Here is a 16643-nt window from a genome sequence, read left to right on the forward strand (position 1 = left end):
ACACGGTCCCCAGCCTTAATGATTCCTCTGTGGAATAACCTGTTGCATCTCAAATTTAGCTAACCATCTGGGCAGCACAAAGCTATTTTCAAGGCTAAGATGCCTGGACTTTTCCTCTCAGAGACTGAGGCAAAGGAATGAGAGACTAACTCTGAAAAATATGTGCATATGGAGAAACAGAGCTGTTATTCAGTATCATGCAATGTCTTCCCATTCGAAGAGCTGCCTGACTCTTCAGATAGATAAGGTTTTGGCTGTAGAAAAGGATAATGCAGGGTTTTGGACAGCAGTGGGACAAGCTAGTGTTCACCATGCAACCACCGGTACAGATGCTGCAGTGTTTTGTCATCAGCATTTTGCAGAGCTCTCCATAAACTAAACTGTTGACCTATTTGCCCAAAGTCATGGGTAATTATCTTCATATCCAATATAAATTAGCAAGATGTGGGTGTCGCTGATACTGGGACAGGGTAACTTGCATCATTTCTGGCATTCAGTGATCTGCAAAATAATTCTAACTACGTGCAGAGAATGACTACAGCAGGAAAAAGGGGAAGATGCATGATTATAACAGGTGGGCGGAGCCACCAGCATCAAAATTGTGCTGATTCATCTTCCCCATGTTTTACATTTTAAAATTAAGCTCTTTTCCTCCCCTGGCTAGATATCCCTAGGGTCAGTTGAAGATCCAGCAGGTACATAGTTTCATAGTCCCCAAGGCAGCAACATAAAAAGTTTCACCTTCTTTTTTCACCTTACTTAGAACTTTAGACTGTGGCACAAATCAGAAAACTCAACCGAGTCCCTTGGAGATGTTCACCAGAGTAAAAGTTGCAAGCTAAAAGGGAAGTGGGACCTTTATTCCTAATTAATTCTTATTTAACTCAAATATCTAGCGATCAGTTGGATGAAAATCTCTCTTTGTTTAACATTAAACAGCTGCTGTTCCATTAATGCCTGCGTAAGCTACTAATCTGGGTTCCCCAAGGAAGACCTCCAGCAAGAAGAATCTGAACAAAAATCAGACCTTAAAAACCGTGGCTCTTTTTTCTTTAAGAGGTGGGAGGGAGGGAGTAGGGTGTTCAGAAGCACTTTCTTTTCCAAAGTTTCAGAGGCATTGCACAGCCGCACACTCTCTTTAAATTCAGAGTTTGTGGCTGGGGGCTTCCACTTTTCACAGCCAACTGCAGCAGCAAGCTGCATGGATGCATAAAGCCCCCAACCAGCATGAAGAGGGTAAGCCTGGCAGGGAAACGTAGGGCATAGTCTGAGCAGATACTGTCAGATTTGTAGACCTGCAAACTTCCAATCATAAGAAACAGACCCGAAGCATCATCCTGGACCAGAGCTCCGCCGGGTGCTAATGGTTTCAGAACTCGAGGCAGAGCCTTTGACTTGCAGGGCTCCTCCTGCTCGTGGCGTAATCTCACTGTCTGTTAAGAAGAGAGAGAACTGCCCAAGCCATGGCAGCATTAGTCAGGTTACACTACTGTCTTGGCCAACAGTGGGGTAAAACAACCATCACTTAGTCCAGTGCAAATGTTATCCTCATTAAGCCTGTGCCAAGCGATTTGCTAGTTCAGCTAATCTGAATTGGCTGTGGGTATCCGAATGCAAAATAAGCACTTTCCCCTCTTTAATTATAGTCTTTATGTTTCATGATTTAGGTTGCTCCTGTCATTGTTTGCAAGAGAGGATGGGGTTGCATAACAGTGTGTAACACGATACAGCTGCAGACGGGGCTGCTCAACCAGCGCAAGCCCAAATAGAAAACAGCTTCTTCTGTTAACCAACAGCTGAACAACAGCAGGGAAATCTCACCCATCTCTTTTCCCCTGGTAGGGGCAAGGGAAGGCCTGTGGGCTGTTCCTTTGCCCTGTTTATATCCAGCTATTACAGCCACCAGCATCTTGGCAAGATTTGACAAAATTCTCTCTGGTGGGTCCTGCCTAGGAGAGGAAGCCAAACTGGTTCTGTGCGGAACGTTGCTTTTGATGGGAGTATTGGCGTGTTTATTTGAAGAAAACGGGACAGTCACCCCAACAATTTCACTTTTCGTTCACCAAGTGTCAAGCCTGGTAGGTCTCCCTCAGGCAAAAGTCCAGCCTGTGTCAGCAGGACTTTTGGGTTTGTCTTTTTTGTTTTTCTTTATTTTGTTTTGTTTTAAACACAGCCTGTAGGATCCAGTCCAGCAACTCTTCAGACATCGTGTTTGGGTCCGGGATTAGTCTGTACTTGACCGGATCCTCATTCGTCTGAGGCAAATTCTGTGGAAAGAAGGGACAGCGTTGCACCTAACAAGCATCAGTGTTTGCTTTACGTGCTTCTGTGGCCTACAGGAGGTTCTGAGATCAGAGCTTGGGACCAAATTTTCTTCTTGTGTTCTTCAATGTAGTTCCTCTGAAGTCACTGCTACCAGATAAGCTATGGAGCATAGCACAACCTTATGTGGACACTTGGACTTCATGACTTATTTTTAGCTCAAAGCTCTACCTTAAGACTTGCCTGTTCTACCAATCCAGCACAGCCCTTGGTGGTACCCATGAAACTTTCCCTACACAAGGTACTATGCTTGGGTGGTACAATATTAAACTAAATGAGTTTAAAGTCATACAAGCGCTTTTAAGTGTTGCAGATGTGTGTGGATGTTCACGTTAGTTTGTACAGCACATTGCATCCCAGTGTTTTAGCAGTAGAAGCTGCAGAGATGTAGCCATTTTTAAAATCAGTGCAGCTTCTGGGGTAAAAACTACACTGCGATTTATTGGTTTCACTGTTCTACCCAAAATAGAAATTTTAAGTATGTTGACTGTTATTCTGGAATATGAGGTGTAGGATTTGTCAAATGAAATGAACAGCTGCACATGCTCTTTGCTGCACAGACACAGACCGGGGAATTTAGAAGCTGATGAGTGCTACTAGATATAGAAAGACCACCTGAAAACCCCATGGCTGCAAAGTCACAGCCACAGAGATGTGACCTAGAAATCCTTTTCACATGTGGCTCCTAGTTCAGTGTGTTGCACTGACCTATAATGGCAGCTTAGAAAAAGCAACCCTTCTAACAGAGCAGTTTTTTAAACCTGGTGCATGCCCAAACCTGATCCAAGCACATCCCATAGCGCTTTGGCTACCAAGTGCGGATTGCTGTTAAACTGCCTGCTGCCTACATTAGTCAGGAACATTGCTTACTAAGTATGTTCAGACTTCTGGTTGTCTTGCACCCGCCTATTATCTGATCTTAAAAAGCTACCAGGCATTCCCCTGCCAGTGAAGGCACTGCAGATGGCTACGTGTAAGAATTGCAGCTCTCTGCAGACCAGGTTGGTCTGTAGCACATCATTCTCAGTTCAGGCAGCGAGGGAGGAGATGGAGAGCACAAAAAAAGCAGCTAAAACACGGCCAGCTAAACACATGACTTCTATGCCAGTTCAATTTCCTTGGGACTTTCCCAGCATTTTTACCCCAACTGTTTGCAGCAGTGTTGAGATTCAAGATTCCTTTTTCTGGCCCAGGCATCCTAATAGTTCTTCAGCCTGGCTGCAAAACTACATAAACAAGGATGAAATTCTGGCCCATGCAAGTCATGGCAAAACTCCCACTGATTTGAATGAAGCCAGGCTTTCACCCCCCACCTTCCAAAATGTACAAACCCAGATTTAAAATACATTTTATAAATAGAGCACTAGAACTGTTCTTTCCAGGCTGGATAGAAGAGAGAACATCAAAGATTGCAGCCTTGCTGTTTTCATTAAACTTTCACTGAGGCTGGCTAACTGATGAAACAACAGTCGTGATCCTGTGTTCTCGCTGAGATTGTTATCGAAATTAGCAAAAGTAGTTAAGTCAAAAGAGGGAGAAAGCTGTGAATGAAGTTAGGCTCCAGCCCCTGGAACTTTCCTCCAAGAGCTCTCAGAGTGCTTGTTTGTCTGCTTAACTGCAATTCATCTTTCGTTTTCTCCTGTCGCTTACGGCCTCCAGTCCTCAGTAGGATGCTAGATTCCTTGGCAAAGACATGCAGGCTGTGTCGGTACCATTCTTCATACTCCACTGATCATTAACTCATCTGCAAAATTCCTTCCAGATATCTTACTGCTTCCCTCGTACTGCTCCAATACAGCAGCGTACCTCCAGACAGTCTTAAAGATTTTGGTTTGGGGGAGAAAACCAGAACTCCACAACGCTCCATGAGAACCGGGCTTTTCAGGGAGCCCGTGCTGATTCAGGAAATGCTCCTGAGGGAGCAACATGCTGTACCTTGCCCGCAGATAAGCAGCAGCAAGCCATTCAGCAGGGAACTGCATGGTCCCCCATCGGTAAGAAATGTAATCCCTCTAAGTCAACAAGGCAGTAAGGGCACCGATAGCTTTCTCAGAACAGAGCAGACATTATTACATGTCTGGTAGTGAACTAGCAGAAGTTGACACTGTGTGTCTTCGTTACCACAGTAAAGCATTTCACAAACAGAGCCGTCTGAACTCCCTCCAAGTGTTTGGCAAGTCCAGAGCAGCGTCTCTCCGACCATGTTCTGCAGGTCGCCTGTGGTCTGCAGAAAGCTGATGGAGTTCAAGGGCTGCGCTGCTGCTGTTCTTCCTTGTCCACCCTCTAAGCCGCACCTAAAGCTGTTAGGAAAGGCACGTATTTCCCTAACAGGAATCAAAGCGGGATGGGATGTGGCAGAAGCACGGAGCAAAAGATGGGGTTTGCACTGGGTGTGAGGAAGAGGAAAAGGCACGTTATACCATGAAGAGTAATTAAGAGATCTCGCCACACTCTGTCTCTAGAGATTTGTCCCATGCTATGAAATTGCTGGAAAAAGCTCTGAGCTAAGCAGATTTCCTTCACTGAATGCACAGAACCTGTGCTGTCCCAAGGCTCGCAGGGACAGGCAGCCATTAGAGGGCAGCAGGTATCTGACACATCCACTGACGGGTCCCTTTCTGATACAGGATGTCCCAACCGGCAGAACTCACCGGGCAAAGCAAGAGAAGAGGTGTTTAATTAAAAAAAAAAAAAACAAAAAAAAACAACAACAACAACAACAAAAAAAACAAAAAACAACCTCCTTGAAGAAGCACTGTTAGCCAAGCTCCTACCCACAGGCAGCACAGCCACATACCATCCTATGCCAGGAATAAAAGTGTTGTAATGTCTCGTCCTGAATGAGCCATCCACCATCCTGCCCAGCTATTATCCTGGAGATACAAGAAAGAATTACACTTCTGGCAAACATCCTGACTTAACAGCTGAATGGAAGTCCGAAGTGAAATACTCATCCCATGGGCTGCCCTCACCCTCAAGCAACGAAAATAGAAAAGGGGGGGGGAGGGGGGGAGGGGAAGCCCCAAAACACACGAGCTAGGATACTTGTGTCCCTGACGTTATTTTTTTTGCAAGGATCAATAAAAGCTGACCCTGCCAGCTAGGTATGGTCTCCATTGCTTTATGTCACCCCGTCCTCAGGCGGGTGGCCTGGCCACTTGAAGGTGGGGTGTTCTCCAGAGCACCGTGCTTGCAAAGCATCCCGAGAGCAAGCTGCGACATCTTCCTGGGGAGGGAGAGCAGGGCTCCTGCCCTGGCCGAGCGCCCTTCGGCAGGAGGCACAGTTTCACTGGCAGCTCCTCTCCATCCCACTGGTCCAACGGTGAAGACTCTCAGCGAGCGTGTGGCACGGGGTGGAAATAAAGCCCGACTGGCAAGCGCGTCTCCACTGGGCTCCCATCACCAAGAGCAACTCACTCGGCCACTCGCATTGCCAACATTTTTAGGCAGCAAGATCTGAAGCGCAAGTCAGGGATTTGAAGCACACCGCGATGTGAGTGATTTCAAGTGACAGACACACCCAGAGAGAGCTTCTCGGCCATGGGCTAACTCCAGCGGCCGACCGCTCTCCGCGCCAGGAACAAAATGTCCGCGGCCTCCTGGGGATGCCCCACGCTGCTGTGGCATCAGCCCTGGGGAGCCGGCTGCGCTCCCGGGCCCTGGCCCCACGGCCGGGGCAGCCGCCTCCTTCCATACCCCAAAATCCCCCGTTGAAGCCATTACAGGAAAACCTCTCCTCCCCCAGCCACAAAACAAAGCGGGCGCCAGCGCATCCCATCTCAATGGCGCTTCTTCCCTCTCCGGGCAGGTAAACTGAGACTACTGTGGCTGTGGTGACCGGGGGGGGGTGGGGGTGGCTGGTAAAAGCCCTGCGTGGAGATCGGCACGGCCCCGCGCTGCTCACCCCTGGCAGTGGGGCTAATGTGGCTGGGGGGGGGGGGGGCCTGTCCCACAGCCCCCCCAGGCCCAGGGAGCGCCAGCCCCCAGCATCAGGCATCTCCCCGGGGATGGGGACGGGGACAGGGAGTGTCGCTGAGGCAGGGGCTGACGTGGGGTCCTGGGCCGTGGGGCAGGGACATCAGGGCTGCCGGTGCCCTCAGGGTCCAGGCAGGATGGGAGCTACAGAAGTGCTGTGCCACCTGCCCAGCACTGCACCCAACAGGCTCGGGCAGATGTCTCCCGCCAGGGTGCCACGAGCCCACGGCTGCTGCGCCCAGCCTGCGTGCAAGGGTCGCCGGAGCAATGCAGCCGCCCCGCGAGCTGCCCGAGCCCCCAGCCCTCAGCCTGCCTTCACCCTGCCAGCGGCCGGCCGCTTTGCAACGCCTGACATCTACCTAACTTCCCACCTCGGTTTCTGCAGGCCAGCTTTATGATGCCCATTTGGTTTTGTGTCAGCATTGTCCTTTAACTGAAATAGCTCCTCTTCCTCCTTAGCATTAACCTCCAGGATGTATTTATAGAGAGCGATCATATCCCTCTCTCAGCCTTCATGGTGCTGGACTAAATAAGCCAAGCTCTTTTAGTCTACTTTTATAACCTCAGCTCTCCAATGCCCTAATCCTCCTGCTGCCTTTCTTTGCACCTGTTCCAGCGTGAATCAATCTTTTTTGAACGTGAATGACCATAACTGCCCCGCATTGTGCAGATGGCATGTCACATCGCTTTCTACAACAGAATTAGTACTTCCCTCTCTCAAGCACCGGCGCTTTACATCAGGCTGCCAAAGGCCTCGCCTGCCTCTTTCCTCGTGGACTCAGAATCAAAACTAGGTCCTGAGAGGACCACGACGTGCTGGGGCAAAAGAATACTCGGTAACAGTGACATGAAGAAGCACACGATATAAACTCAGAGGCATCATATTTTCGCAACTGAAAAAAAAATTATTTGGGAGCAATGCTGTCGACAAGATTTTTTAAATATTCAAGAGCCAGAAAAAATCAAGATTCTTTTTCTGTGACAATCTTACACTTAAAAACCTGTCAAGTTTAATAGGGAAAAAGACATTGTGAAAGGGCTGCGTGGAAAAGGAGCGTCATGAAAACTGTTTACGGACCGTAAAATTATTCTTGCAACAGAAGAGCTAACCAACTAAGATGTGTGCTATAAAGAGCAAACGATGGCCACTGTCCCACATGGCTTTTGCAGCGTCTCTGAGTGACTGCCTCATTGTTCCCGTGCGGCTGCTGTGCTGCTTTATCTTCCAGCATCCCTTTTGACACACACCACCATCAGTCCCAGTATTTCCATCTTTGATCCTTCCACCCTCTGACTGGTGAAAGGAGCCAGTTTCCTCTCTGCACATGTAGGATTCTGAGCACCCATTACTTAAAGCAACTCCAGGGCTTCTCTGCGGCCCAGTTTTCTGCGGTGGCCAGCTAGGGATCCCAGCCACAGCGCAGACATACCGCACCGGAGCTCGTATCGCATCTGCCCAGACAGCTCCGTTCACTTTCTGAGCCCCCCAAACACCAGATGCCTGCACTGATAAAGGAGGATGACCGTTCCGCGCGCTTTCAGCTACCTTCTTTATACTGTCCAACGGGATGTTTCGAAGGGCTGGAAAAGCCATGCGATGCCTGGGCTCTGCTTTCCAGTGGGGCTGGGGGAGGAGATGGGGCAGGGGAGCTTCTGCCCATCCTCCTCGAGCCCCCCCCCCCCCCCCCCCCCCCGCACTAGGAAATATTCTCAGTGCCCCCAGAGAAGTTTAAGGGCACTGCTGCGAAGCCACAAACCAACCTTCAGGCCCTCCAACGGCATGGCCAGCCCACGCCTTTTCCTCCTCCCGTTTGTTTTCTGTTCCAGGCGGGTCCTGTGGGTGCCCCCCCCCGGGGGGCTGCGCCCCGACCTGCCGAGGGGGGACCGGGTGCCCGGCCCCGCTCTGCTCCCGGGCACTAGGGGCCACTCTCCGAGCTGCGGAGAGCGGCCGGCAGCTGGCTCTTGTCACCGTCCTCCCCGCCCCTGCCCGCTGCCCCTGCTCGCTGGAGCTTAGCTGGGAACCGGAGGGGAAAGCTGGGAGGGAAGGCAGGGACAACTGGCAGGGATGAGGAGCGGGGCTGGTACGGGCTGGGAGCGGTGGGGGGGGGAAGGAGAGGAGCTGAGGCTGGGAGAGGAGGAAGAAAAACATGCTGCTGCAAGTCCTTCCCCCGTGGAGAAGCGAGCTGATTGCTGACAAGGAAGATGAGGAGGCCCTCCCTCGGCCCTGCCAGCCCATCCCGGCAGAAAACTGCGCCTGGGTCCTGCCCTGGGACCTGTGGCGGAGCAGGGAGCGGGACTGGGGCGTGGGAACCGAGGGGCCCCCGGCTCGCTTGGACGCAGCTGGGGCGCAGGCTGCGTACGCCCGCGTTTCATCTCCCCTCAAATTCCAGCCGGAGGTAGCACCCTCTTCGGCCGCGCGTCACCCCACGGCTTCCTGGGCGAGGGAGGTTCGATAAGGGAGAAAAGGGGCAGAAGAGAAGGAGGCACTGGGGAAGGCAGGGAGCAAGTAAGGCCAAGACGGGCCCTCGCCCCCAGAGAATCCCAGCAGACAATTCTGAGACGCTCTCCTTAATATAGCACCATCTGCCCAGCTATTTTCTCCTCTGGCTTGCACACAGTGATCTCCACATTACAATCGGCGTGACTGGCATACTTGAGCTAGCTGCAGCCGAGTTGGGTCAGGCAGGGAGCAATCGCAGCGCAGCAAGGACTTCGGCCCCGGCTCACAAAGGCAGCCGGATCTCCAGATCCCCGAACTGGTTTTTTGCCGAAGGCCCTGCTGCTCCCGCTTCCCTGCTTTGACCTGTACTGACTAGATCGGCCAGCATGTGCTGCCCGGCACCCATTTCAGAGCAGCCTGGTCCCTGGGGAGCGTGGGCTTCATGCAGCAGGGGCTGGGATGTGGGATAAAGAAGGAGAACAGGTACACTTGGGCACCGCGCTGAGAAACAGTTTGGCGGGTCTCATGATTTTGTCACAAGTCACATTATTCCATAGTTTTTCGTCACACCTCAGAGACAAGAGCTTCGTTCTTCTGCACAAACATCACCTTGCAAAAGAAGCCAGTAAGAAGAATACCACCTTTGTGGTTTGCTGTTTATTTATTTCTCTGAGCCTTGCAGTTTTGAAGGTAAATTCATTTTTCTCTGATGGAGGATGGTGGCGGAAGAAATATTAAGAGACAACACATGTCTGTTCTCGGAGGGTGTGCTTGCCGGCATCTTTTTTATCTTTTGGGGGTTTTTATCTACGCAGACTTTGTGCTCTCTGGTGCAGAACCAGGGCTTCACCTGTTCTGTGTTTACCCTGCATCTCACAAAGTTTGAGCTGCCGTGCAAATAATAATTACAATCGTTTATATGGCTGAGCAAAAGCCTTATTTTTCTTTTCCCTAAAATGGGTGTGACACAGGGACAGACTGGGCAAAGTTTGCGAAACAGTTTGTACTGTGTGCCGATTGCTCCATCTTTTAGACCGAGTTAGGGCTGCCGAGAAGAGAGGGAATTTGCCAGGGAAGTTCCAGCGAGGACCAGTGACTCGCCTGGCACAGCAGAAGCCTGTGCTTTCCCTGCAAAGATAGCGTGATGTCCATCTACATACACTGAAACCAAACCCGGTAAATTTCCTCTCGTATGAAGTAATCCTATAGCACAAATCAAGATTAATTGACATCCTCGTGCCTACCACAGCTGCACAAACGGTTGGTACAGCACAAGTGGGGCCTGTTCGCTAATCGTGAAGTAGCTAAGAGCAGACCTTGGATTACTGTGGTCTATAGTAATATATCACTTTCCATAAAAAGAAAAGAACATTGTGCTCTCTTTCCCAACACTGTTTCACCCCAGCTCATCAGTTGCCCAGCAATCACTCTCCTCTCCCAACACTTGCATGGCAGAAGGAGTGTTTTTTAATCCTGGAGAAGTTCTGCTGCGCTGAACTGAAGCAAAAGGAGAAGGGAGAAGCAGCTGGGTGCAAGGGGAAGAGTTTTCTGACAACAGCAAAAAAAAAAAATGCAGTACTAGGGGAGTTTCCAGGTTAACGGGAGTCTGAAGGCTCTTCTGTCCTTTCTAATGGCCGCAAAGTGCTCAGCTGCAACAGGGACAGGAATAATAGCTGACGGAGGGAGCGGACTCCTCTCTTCTCAGACAAATTCCGTCTCTCACTGAACACTCAAAGGTGCTGTTGAGTTACTGCTCCGCTTCAGTTACAGTAGCTTTTTAAGGCACATACATTTATGTTCTCGTGTTGTGAAACCAGTCATTTCGCAAACTGGCTGAAGTTTTCAGTCATTTTGCAAAATGCCAGGTGATAATAGGTACGCACACGAAATCCTCACCCTCTGGCTATTACTAACTCCCTAACTCAAAGAGAGATGCAAAACTATTCTTACGTTCATTTCTACAACCAGGCAATCTTTTGTAATTACTTCTAAAACCGGTCAGCAACACCCATCCCTTGACAGAGCTAAGTAGTATTTTCACAACCGAGCGTTGTAACATCAGCCATTACATTTCAGTCTTGCCCGTAACATCTGCCTCTGTCTCCCGGTGCTCTGGCCTGCCACAGCTCCATCACCCGAGCTGGCCTCCCCCAGATGAACATTGATCAACTGTCTGAATCAATCATAAAAGTTTCTTTCCATTAACCACAGGAAAACTGAAGAAATGGTCACAGCAAAAGAGAGTGCATTTCAAGTGGCCCAAGCACAAGGAACTATACGCTGGGAGAAATACGTCAGTTCCCAGATCCAGGATGGAGACGCCACCATCTCGGTACACGCTCTGCAGGGGAGGATCAGGGACGTACGCTGAATGTCAGTCCACAGTGCAACACCGTTAGGAAAAAGGCAAACAACGTGCTGGATGTATAAACAGGAGAAAAGCCCTCGGGACAAGTGGAGTAATCCTCCCACCCAGGACTAGCCAGGCGGGAGCTGGACTGCTCTCTAGTTTTGGATACAACACTTCAACACCAACCAACTGGAAAGAGTCCAGAAGAGAGGCGTGAGATAGACCAGAGGTCTAGAAAACATGATCAGTGATGAAGGACCAGAAGAACTGCATCTCTCTGAGAACTTCCCAGTCAATACAAAGTTGGTGGAAGCATAGTTGCCTGCAGAATAATCTGTTTTTGATAGCTGCAGTGCACCAGGATGCCAGCGTTCACGCAAGTAGTGCAACGACAATGCCAGGCAGCTTGCAAATGTCTCCAGTTTTCCATCACTTGGTGTGGCGATGGAGAAGAGAAATCAGGCAGTGAGGTAAAACATCTTCAATTCCTGTCACAAAGAGACTAAACTTTTAGTCACTTTGTGAGTAAAACATGTTGCAAAGTCAAAGAAAACTGCGGTCATTCCATGAAATTATTTTGCAGGATAACTAACCCCCATAGGAAGATACTTCAAAAAATTATTCTAACCCGTTGGGCCACGCTGTCGTAATACCTGAGCAGCATGCAATCTCAGGGCCCACCAGAGACTACCAAGGGCAGCTTGCTTCTTTTGCAAAAGGGCAGAAGGCTCCAAAAGCTGGTTTACACGATTTGACCACAGAAACCACAGGAGTCTTTGGCTGAATTGAGATCCAAAATGAAATCTTCTGAGTTCAAGCCCACTGCCCTCTCCATACACTCCCCACATTTCATGCTGTTCTCGTTCCTGTTCACCCATTAGCACAAGTAGTGCTGCAACTATACATTGCCCAGCACAGCAAACTACCTGAATCCTATGGGAGGTAACACAGCTCATACCCCCGAAATAGGGCTAAACCTAGCCGCTTTTGACCTTGCAGGGAAATTCGGATTCAGAGTCTGGGCTGGCAGCTGAATTCACGTCCCACCCCAGGCCCTGCAAAGCAGATGTGCACCCGTACAGTCTGCATCAGATTAGGGAAAGCCTTTCCTCGCTGCTGACATGTAGGCAGAAACTGAGCATGGAAATATCACGAATTATCAAGAAAAAATATCCAGTTATCACAGTCCTTGTTGTACAGGGCAGAAAAGGCCTAGCAGCATTCTGTTTAAATCCTTGTTTGGCTCGAAGCACGTGTGTACACAACTTCCATTTCCTCTCCTCCATCCCCGCGTTCACCCAAGCACATATTTCCATGGAAAGGGGCTGCCTGGCACTCCTCACCGTTGTTTTCTGGCTGCAACGAGCAGCCTCTCTGATACAAAACCAGTAATGACTGGAGTCGGACTTTTCCTAGCAGCTCTCCTCTGGTACCAGCCAGACCGTCTGACCAGAACTGCTTCTACACGGCTGCCGGCACTGCACTGGGATGCGGCGGTACCCAGGCTGCGTGCCCGAGGTGACAGGGATGCGTGTGGCTGCAGCAGCGCAGGGCAGCAAGGGCTGCAAAAACGCCGCCGGGCAAGTTAGGTGAATGCTTTGGTGGTGAGTCCTCACCCCAGCGCTGCACTGCCTTGGCTGCGCTGACAGGCGAGCCCGGGCTGGGGAGGATAAAGTTAAAACTCTGCTCCGTCGGCACAGCCTGCAGGGTAGATTGATTGCCGTGCAGACACATCCCAAATTTCTAAGCCTGCCGGTCAGCCTCAGGACTCGGCACCGATGCATCCCCAGAGAAATCTGAAAAAATAACTCATTCCATAAAAGTAGCCTATCGGCGTTAACTTCCAAAAGGCTTTTTCCTCCAGTTTACACTGACAAATACAAAGGCTCTCCCCCCGCCAGCTATCGCAACAGTCTCGCCCCGTCAGGACCCGCGGCTGCCGAGGCGGAGGTGCGGATTTACAGCACTGGCTTTTGCAGAGTATAATGCTGAGCCTCAGGGATCAAGGGTTATGACATTTTTATGGCCTCTCTTCTCTCCCCCCATACGAATATGAAGCAACCGTAAGGAAAAACATCTGGTTTCACTTTTCTTTTCTCCACCACTGTTCCCATCTGACAAAACCTTAAAAACTTGCCAGTGCTCTAGCAAGCCGTGTGTGCCAGCAGCCTGCGAGGAGCCAAGGCTTTTTTGGTGTCATCGCAAGCGAGAGTACACTGCCCTGGAAGGACCGGCTCCATCGTTGCTAGAAGGCAAGACTACCCGGACCTCGTCCCACTGACGGGTGCACTGGCAGCCCTCCTCCATTGCTAGAGCGGGCCGAAGGGTTGCTAAAAGGCTGCCCCTCCATCTTGATCTCATTACAGGCTGCATCTCCAGAGGGAAACGCGGGCCACAGCGGGGAACGCCGCGAGAGGAGGCAACCCCTGCTGCGGGCAGGAAAAGCAAGCTGCGAGGAGGAGAAGTCCTGCCGCACCTCAGAGTCCTCAGAGGGGATTTTGCGGGGTGGCAAAATGGGCTCGCTTTATTTCTGAACAGTGGCGTGCTGCGGAAGGCTTGTGCCCACCTCTGTGCTCAGGTCTGGTCTGCACCAGAAAAGAGAGACGACCCCAAAAATCCAGGTGGTGGCCCCCGACTCGCAGGAGCTACCTGCACAGCTCCGGGGTCCAGCCAAGACCCACACTGCCAGTCAGGAGAATAAGCGTAAAAGACTACAAACTCTGGGGCCGGTCTAGCAAAAGTGGCCGAGTGCCTGTTTCCACAGCTAGACACCAAGAAATGTGGCATAATCGGTTCCCTCAGGTTATCTTATTTGTCCAAGGAAAGACAACATTAAAATATCTCCAATCTGAAATTTGAAAAGGAACCTGAAAGCATTTCTCCCCTATCTATAGGAGAGGAAGGCATCTACGCAACAGGCAGTGTAGCGGCTCCGGAAGGCCTCCAGAAATAATCACCTCTCAGAGTCCCATCTCAGGATCTCCCATCTTCAAAACCCCAGAAGAAGCCAGGTGGACTATTTGGACACAAAAGAGGGACAACTGCTGAGTGCTGGCCCCAGGGACATGCTGTTGAGTACTGCCATGGAGGCTTCGCAGGGATGAGGTCCCAGGACTGCCTGGTGATGAAGATCGTATGTTAGGCATTAGAAAAAAAATCTTAACAGTGTGGCACCCAGATAAGAAAACTGGCCTCCAAGGAAGGTCTCTGAGGGACAGGAACCAAAAGTGCTCATGGAGAAGGATACTGAACATCAAAGCGCGCAAAGAAAATGTCTGTTCTGTGCTGTGGGCTCCAAGAGAAGACCCAGGGTATTGTTTTCCAGTTTCTTTCTCTCTTTTTGACTGCCCTTCTTGACTATGCCAATAAAAAAAACACCACTCCCTCCTCTTATTCTTTTTCTTTGTTTACTTAACTTTTTTTCCTCATAGCAACTGCATAAAGCTGAAGCCATCTGATATTTCCAAGTAACCAAGACCATTATTCACTGAAGGCACTGGCCTGGATCCTAATTGCTGCTGGTCTCATACTCAATACAAGCATTGCAAACAGCTGTAAATATCTCTGTACAGTACTCCACTCATGTCAAGCCGACCCTAATTCCTACAAGTCCCCTGGGATACAAATAAAAGTTCATCAACACACTGCCAGAGCAAATAGGTGCGCTAGGTACGCTTTGGAAGGACAAACAGCAGCAAGAGAGGAGGCAGGGTGGAAATACAGTTTTACACCCTTTTCCAAGGGGAAGCAGGTGAAAGGAGTCGGTGGTCACCGGTATCTGCAGGCCACCTGATGGGATGAAGAGACCTTGCAACTGTGTGACACTAGGACAGGGAGGACTTTCCAGATCGTGTCCCAGTGCCCAGAGAATGTTTGAGGAAGAGGCTGGAGCTTCCCCCTTCCCACATTACCCTTCCAAGCCTTTGTTCCAGGCACGCGGCTATTCCGGCATTACCCAATTTCTGCATCCTATTTCCCTCTATTCACACAAAGGGCCTGTGTCTCATACAAACCTTTGTTTAAGGCTAAAGAGCATCATAACTGCCAGGTAACAACACTGCATTACACGGGTGACGAGGTCAGTGTAAAACCCCTGCTGAGGAGGAGGAGAAGTCTGTGCTTTGCACCTCTCCTTGCCAGCGTCACAGAAAGGAGAAAAGGACAGGGCAGCAAAGCACATGACAAAGTGCAAAATATGGTGCTTTTGTTTTTAATCTGCTTCACTGATATAACCCGAGGAATGCAAAGAAAAAAAATCGTAGTTCAAGAACCTGACTATTTTGCAACAAAAAAAATGATAGTCACTAAAATAACTTTGGGGTTCTTTTTCTTTTCAAAATACAGTCCAAGTCAGAGATGGGGGCGGAGGGAGGCCCAATTTCTTACCAGCTCCCCAGAGAGTCAGGCACTTATAACACTCCCTCATCTTTTATTGCCCTTATTCTTCAAATCCTGCCCATCCCCTGTGTGATTTTACACTGCCCTTCTGCTCTCCTTCCCATCTATCACATGGTATCTCCCTTTTCTGCTCGCTTCCTCCTTTTCTCTGATCCGCTCACGCATTCCAGCTTCCCTCGCTCATCCCAAAGTTTGTTGGAACATCAACATTCCTCCGATGCCTTCAGCCCCTCATCCCACGTGGCTGCCTGCGCCCTGCCAAGGGGCTCCCGTCCTGACGGCGGGGCTGCAGGAGCCTAAACCCACTGCTTCTTGTGGCCGAGTCAATTCAGCCGCGCAGAAGAGCAGAAACTTTGGCGAGAGATTTCAGCTCAGCTGGGGGAGGCGAAGAAGGCACAGTGTGAAAGTCCACTGCTACCAGGAGATGGAAATCAGTACAGCTGGTACTGTGTGTTCAGCTCTCAGCCAAAGTCCTTTCTCTCAAGGTTGTGCTGACAGACTACAAAAACAACGGCTGAAAGCACAGCATGAAAGCGAGCGACGGGTAACTTGCCCCAGAAGAAAGAATCCATGAAGAGGAAGGTTTAACGTGTTTTGTTTCGATGTCAAGCCCTTGGCAGGAGGGGGAATGAAAGGTGTTAATCCAATGCACACCTAATTCTTCTTGGTGCACATGTGTATTTCTCCCAGCCTTTCCACATAAGTGCTCTCTTTAAGACTCAGTCCTTAAGGAGTGACATTTCAGAAGGACACCCCAGACCCCCCCATTTGCTCCAAGACAGGGTATATGCTGCGAATGAAGACATGTGGCAAGCAAATTTTTACCAGGAACAAATATTTGCCATCGTTCTGGATGGCTGCTATGCCACGCTACATTCTTCCTGGCACACTAGAGTGGAAAAATATTCTCAGAAAAGTAAGTAGATTTCTGCCATCGCAAACAGCTGACAAACACTTCAGGCCGCTGAACTCTGGGTCTTCATTTCTTCTTGTCAAGTTAGAGGCCCTACCCCGGGTAGGACTATGCACATAGCTGGCTTCTCGTGTGTGCTGGTGGGACAAAAGAGCTAGGGAGTCAGATAAATAAGAGTTGTTAGAAAGCTACGGACACCCGGCATGGTGAAACCTGCTTTAAGGGCTGCAGACTCATGCCCTGTG

This window comes from Accipiter gentilis, chromosome 20, assembly GCF_929443795.1.
Source record: "Accipiter gentilis chromosome 20, bAccGen1.1, whole genome shotgun sequence".
Taxonomy (NCBI): domain Eukaryota; kingdom Metazoa; phylum Chordata; class Aves; order Accipitriformes; family Accipitridae; genus Astur; species Astur gentilis.